Source organism: Brassica oleracea, chromosome C2 (assembly GCF_000695525.1).
Source record: "Brassica oleracea var. oleracea cultivar TO1000 chromosome C2, BOL, whole genome shotgun sequence".
NCBI lineage: Eukaryota > Viridiplantae > Streptophyta > Magnoliopsida > Brassicales > Brassicaceae > Brassica > Brassica oleracea.
This window is the reverse complement of record NC_027749.1, coordinates 16,579,626-16,584,899: the sequence shown is the minus strand read 5'-3', so window position 1 is coordinate 16,584,899 and position 5,274 is coordinate 16,579,626. Positions and strand designations below refer to the sequence as shown.

Below are 5,274 nucleotides of genomic sequence, written 5' to 3'. Positions count from 1 at the left end.
AAACACCATCTTCCTGGAATTGACGGAAGAATCGTAGCCTCTACCTGTGGAATCCTCTTGTGATCAGTCATTATTTGTGCCTCAGCCCAGAGTTTTGATTCTGTTTCTGCCAGTTTAAGTGTATCCAACGGATCCACATCCAGATTACTAAAAACTTTATTACTTCTTCCTTTCCATATATACCATAGTATCCATGCAAACTGATGATCCTCCATCTGTGAAACAATTCTCCAAAAGAGATGATCCATGTTCACAAAGAGAGAACTTGTTGGAAACATAGCTGGATTTGTTGGAATCTTTGAAAGAGCCCATGTCTGAATTGCAGGAGGACATTCGAAGAATACATGGTTGATCGATTCCTCCTCAGCTCCACATCTTGCACACACGATATCTCCGGGTATCCCTCGCTTATGCAGATTCTTCTTGACTGCTATACACCCTGTCACCAATTGCCATAGAAAATACTTAATCTTTGGTGGGCATCATATTTTTCAACAATATGCCTTTAAAGTATCCATCGTGGGTCCAAACACTAATGGTGGTTTTTCCTTATTTGGGTATATCCTTTCAACCTGATATCCAGATTTAACCGTGTATTTTCCATTATTTGTGAAATGTCATCCATCTTTGTCTGCCATCCGGTTTCTACTCAAAGGTATACTTTCTATTAATTTCACATCATGTGGGTCCACCAAAGCCCGAAGCGCCGGCGAATTCCATCTTCCTTTTAGTACTTCTTTTTATTTACTTATTTTTATTTACATTTAACCATTACATTTACAATAAATTAAATACTTCCTTTTTATATTTCTTTTTATTTACATATTCCGTGACTGCATTTAAAATTAATTTAAATTAATTAATTACAATTATGAAGCTTATCTAACCAAATTGATATTCCTATATTGCATCAAGTTATAAAATTTATAATATAATATTATGTACAAATAAAAAAAATTATTATCAAACATCTATATTATAAAATAATATATTCTACTCTATATGTAAATTACAAAACATAAAAAAATACATGGAGATTTTTTATAAAACCAGCGGTTTATGAGTTTACGTTGAACACAAGTTAAATCAAACATACGCGCGGGGGCGTGAGTCAAGTTCTATTATGTTATTATTAGTCGCCGACGGGTAGATTTCAGCGGTACAAGGACGTTAGTATCAGTCACCAACGAACAGATTGCGGGGTACAAAGATGTTTGTCGATGAACAGATTGCGAGGGGAGGGGGGGTACAAAGATGGACTATTGTACTAGCGATACTTACACATATACATATATTCTTATGAGAAAATGCAGTGTGCAGAGAGTGTCTATGTTTTATCAGCGGATTGGTTGTATGAATATGTGATAGACGCATTGGTTGTTAAGTTGAGGTACGATAGGTACCGTGTTTGTTTCATGTTACAGCTAGACTCCCATTGTGAGAGTTCTAGAATTGAGCCATTAGTTTGCGTGTCTAGCATCATATACCTCATTGAGTGACTCCCCTTTTATTCACCCTCTTTATTCTCTTGCATGTGAGCATGACGAACATCCGGATAGTTTTGTATCTTGGAAAGATCATGTTTTTATCTTTTTTTTACATGACTTTTCGTTGCGGTTTATTTTTGTTTATTGAATTTTAAAAGTGTTTTCTTCCGTATTTATTTTATTAAATGTTTCAACATCTTACTTGATTTTATTATTTACTTTAATTCGGTTTAATTCAACATTTCAATGCAAGTATGTAGCTAACCATTCCCGAGAGAGGATGAGTCGGTTTTAAAATAATATTTTGCTGTAAATAAAGTACTCAATGTATCATTAACTAAAAATAGTTTATGCTTTGACAGGAATAAAATATGTCTATATACAACTTTTAATATTCTATAACTATAATATATGTTATATTTTTATTTTAATATATATATGATAACTCGTTTACTTCGGTCTCAGATGTTTAGTTAAATTTTAGTGATTTAAATTAAAATAAGAAACCCAACACATTTCACACTGGTTTAATTTAATTTTAATACTTTTATAATAGAAATGAGATAATATGTTCGTTGAATTCATCTCAGATAATTATTTTTCATATTTCATAAATAACACGCAAAACTGCAATTATGAAATCATCAACCACAATCTTATCCACCTCATAGTCAAATAATATAACTGTTATCTAAATTTAATAAATCAAGTGAAAAAATACCAACTTAATTATTTTTATTCCAAAAAAAAATTAAAATACATTCTCTGTCAATTTAAATATTTTGTTTTAATGTTCTTTTCAATTTAGTTATATTGTAAAATCATTGAAGTTTCACTATATTTCTATATAATTACTTAAATATGATCTTAAAATTTATAAATAGCTTATATATCAAATTATTTAACTATTTTTCTTATTTGGTCTAATAATTTATGTATGCTCTTAATTTTCAATAATATTTTTGATCGTTAAGATATATGAGTGTTTTGCATGAAGGCAACCTTTTGAAATGTTATCAAGTATTTTGTAAAGATTCTCACGACATATACTTTAATTAGTTTATAATTACTCATTTATTTTAATTTTTCCGCCTTCCCAAAACTTATATTTACTATTTTCATATAGTTAAATATTTATCAAACACTTTCTATTTGATTGAATATACTTAGTTTTTGGTATGCATTTTTTTATTGTGTTTTATTCTAATTTGATGGTTATTAACTATTATCTTTTAATCGAATTACATGATTTACCTTTTGCAATGGACATATTTAGTCCAACTAAGGCTAAACCTATGAAAAGTTGGTGACCGGAATTTGCTGACGATGATAAAAATCAGATAAAAACACATCGTCGTCGCCATCTCCTCTAGTGATATCATCCCTTCTAACTTTTTATAATACCCACAAGACAACATTTCCTCCCTTCGAACTATTAATGGAATCAGAAACAAAACACTTCCTCGTCTAATGGATGTTGGTCCTAGTTGACACAACCAAAGACTCCATTTATGTGGATGTTGGTCCTAGTGTTGCTCCAAATCGAAAGAAAATTGTGGTCGACTAAAGGGTTCACAAAACTTGGAAATGAGCATGAAAAAGCCGAAACCCTATAGATCCAACAGAAAAGTGGTAACATCTTGCCAATGTTTCAACTCATTGATAAGTGAAGCAGAGAGATAAACGTGAAAACAAGAGCTAGTTGATTTGGTTTGATGCGGTTTGATGCGGTTTGATGAGGTTAGACGTCGGTTATGCCAACTTAAGTGCATGAAAGATGTGATTAAAAACACTCTTAGTTAATGTAGGAAATTGGGTGTTATGACCAATATAAAGAATATAATTTTCAAGGTTCACGGAATACAAGTAGGCAATATCTTTTACTTTTGGGAGAATTTGTGCTTAGTTGGACTTCTCATTCAAGATGGTCACTGGTAGTAACTATACGGCGGTCAAACACGGTGCAACAGAAGTTCATTGGCTACAAGTATATAACATCATAACACTACAATGATAAAACAAAAGACCTTGAAAATTTGATATATACAAGACATGATGGAATGGATAATAAGGGCCAATCTATTGATCATAAAATTGGAAGCGAAAACAGTGCGCTGGAAGCAAGTAAATGAAACGAGAATCAACTTAAAGTGATTAGAGACAAATTTTATTCACTTTTCTTTTATTTGCTGTCAACGCCGGTTTTCCCTTTCAAGTTTTTGATCAATTTCTTGACCAATGTTAACCATTGAACTTTTTCCCGTATATATTAAAAATTCAAGGCCTTATATTTCACCATTGTAGTGTCATGATGTTATTGCACTTGTAGCCACATGATATTGTGGTGCATTGTGTTTAGCCGGCATATAATCGATTCGACAAACATCTTCATGTGAAGCCAAAATGGGCACATCCCACCCTAAAACTAAAAGATATCACCAACTTGTATTCAAGGAACCTAGTTAATTCTCTTCCTTGCATTGGTCATTACAGTCAAATTCACACAATTAATGGGAGCGGTTGTAAGCACACTTCTCATGCACTTTAGTTGGCATAACCGACTTCTAGCCACATCAAACCTCATCAAACCCAAATCAGGTAGCTCTTGTCTTCATGTTTCTCTCTTCGGTTTTCTTATCCCCGAGTTGAAACATGAGCAAAATGCAACCACTATGATGTTGGGACTATAAATTTATGGGTTCTTTTGATCGGACTAGTACTAGGACCAACATCAGCAGCAATGTGTTACTTGCCATGTCATCAGGTGGTATAATGTTTTAAATAGGTGAGACAACTAGGGTTGGAAGGGTTTTGTGTTGTTGATTTCATTATTTGTTTGAAGGGATGAGACAGTTAAAGGAGGAGATGTTTTTTTGTAGGTATCATCACGGTTGGAAGGGGTGATACCATTAGAGGAGTTAGTGATGATTATGATATGTTTGTATCTAATTGTTTTCATCGCTAGGAAATCCCATCAACACCAAACATATAACATTATCCAATCATCTTAGGAACTAGGTGTAGACTGAAGTTTCACATAGCTTTCGGTTGACACATTTTAAATTAGTTTTTCCATTGAAATTATTGGGCTACTGCCCAATCCTCTTAATTCATAGGATTTATATTAAATTTTTAAAAATAATTTTAAATTTTCTCCTATGACACGTCAATAATAAACAGATCCTAGATTATCATTGGATTTTATAAAATTTATTAAATTACCTCAGTTGAGATCAAATATTTAATGGTTGTGTGCCATGTTCAAAACCGAACTGTGGATCCCGATTAACAACCGAGGAGCGGCAAACGGAAGCTTCATGTGGCCTTTCACTATGTTCGGCAAAAAAACTGTATCAACAAAAATATTATTTTTTAGAGTTTAAATCAAATATTGAAGAACACATATGTGGAATTGATGCAAAACAACACGAACAAACTCATACAGTTTATTTTAACAAATCAATTGTTGACGATGGTAAAAAAAGTTGCAGGAAACCTAAACAAATCATGGAGAAGATGAGTGTATTTACGATTATACCACTCATTTAAAACAAACACAAAAAGTCAAAACACACTATACCAGACGCGAACTCGAGACATGTTAGGCTGATTCCTGTCCAATCATCAAACCATCTTATCCTTTTTTTCCTTCCCGTAAGCTACTTATTTTATATAAACTTAGTCAAAACCTGAAAAAAATGGAATCAACTCCCTAATAATCTCCATTTAATGGCCGAATTTTTCTGATAGATCGCTAAGCCTAAACTCACCGCTCGATTCACGCCTA

At 32.7% G+C, this 5,274-nt stretch overlaps 1 long non-coding RNA gene across 1 annotated transcript in view; it reads right to left on the bottom strand.

The window, feature by feature from the left end:
- LOC106326441 overlaps positions 1–4,983 on the bottom strand; it is a 9,865-nt gene extending 4,882 nt beyond the window's left edge. The window contains exons 1-2 of the long non-coding RNA XR_001267240.1: positions 4,931–4,983; positions 4,710–4,835 (exon numbers count right to left, since the gene is read on the bottom strand). This is a non-coding gene — a long non-coding RNA (uncharacterized LOC106326441). The remainder of the gene's footprint in view (positions 1–4,709; positions 4,836–4,930) is intronic.
- Positions 4,984–5,274: the final 291 nt, after the last annotated feature.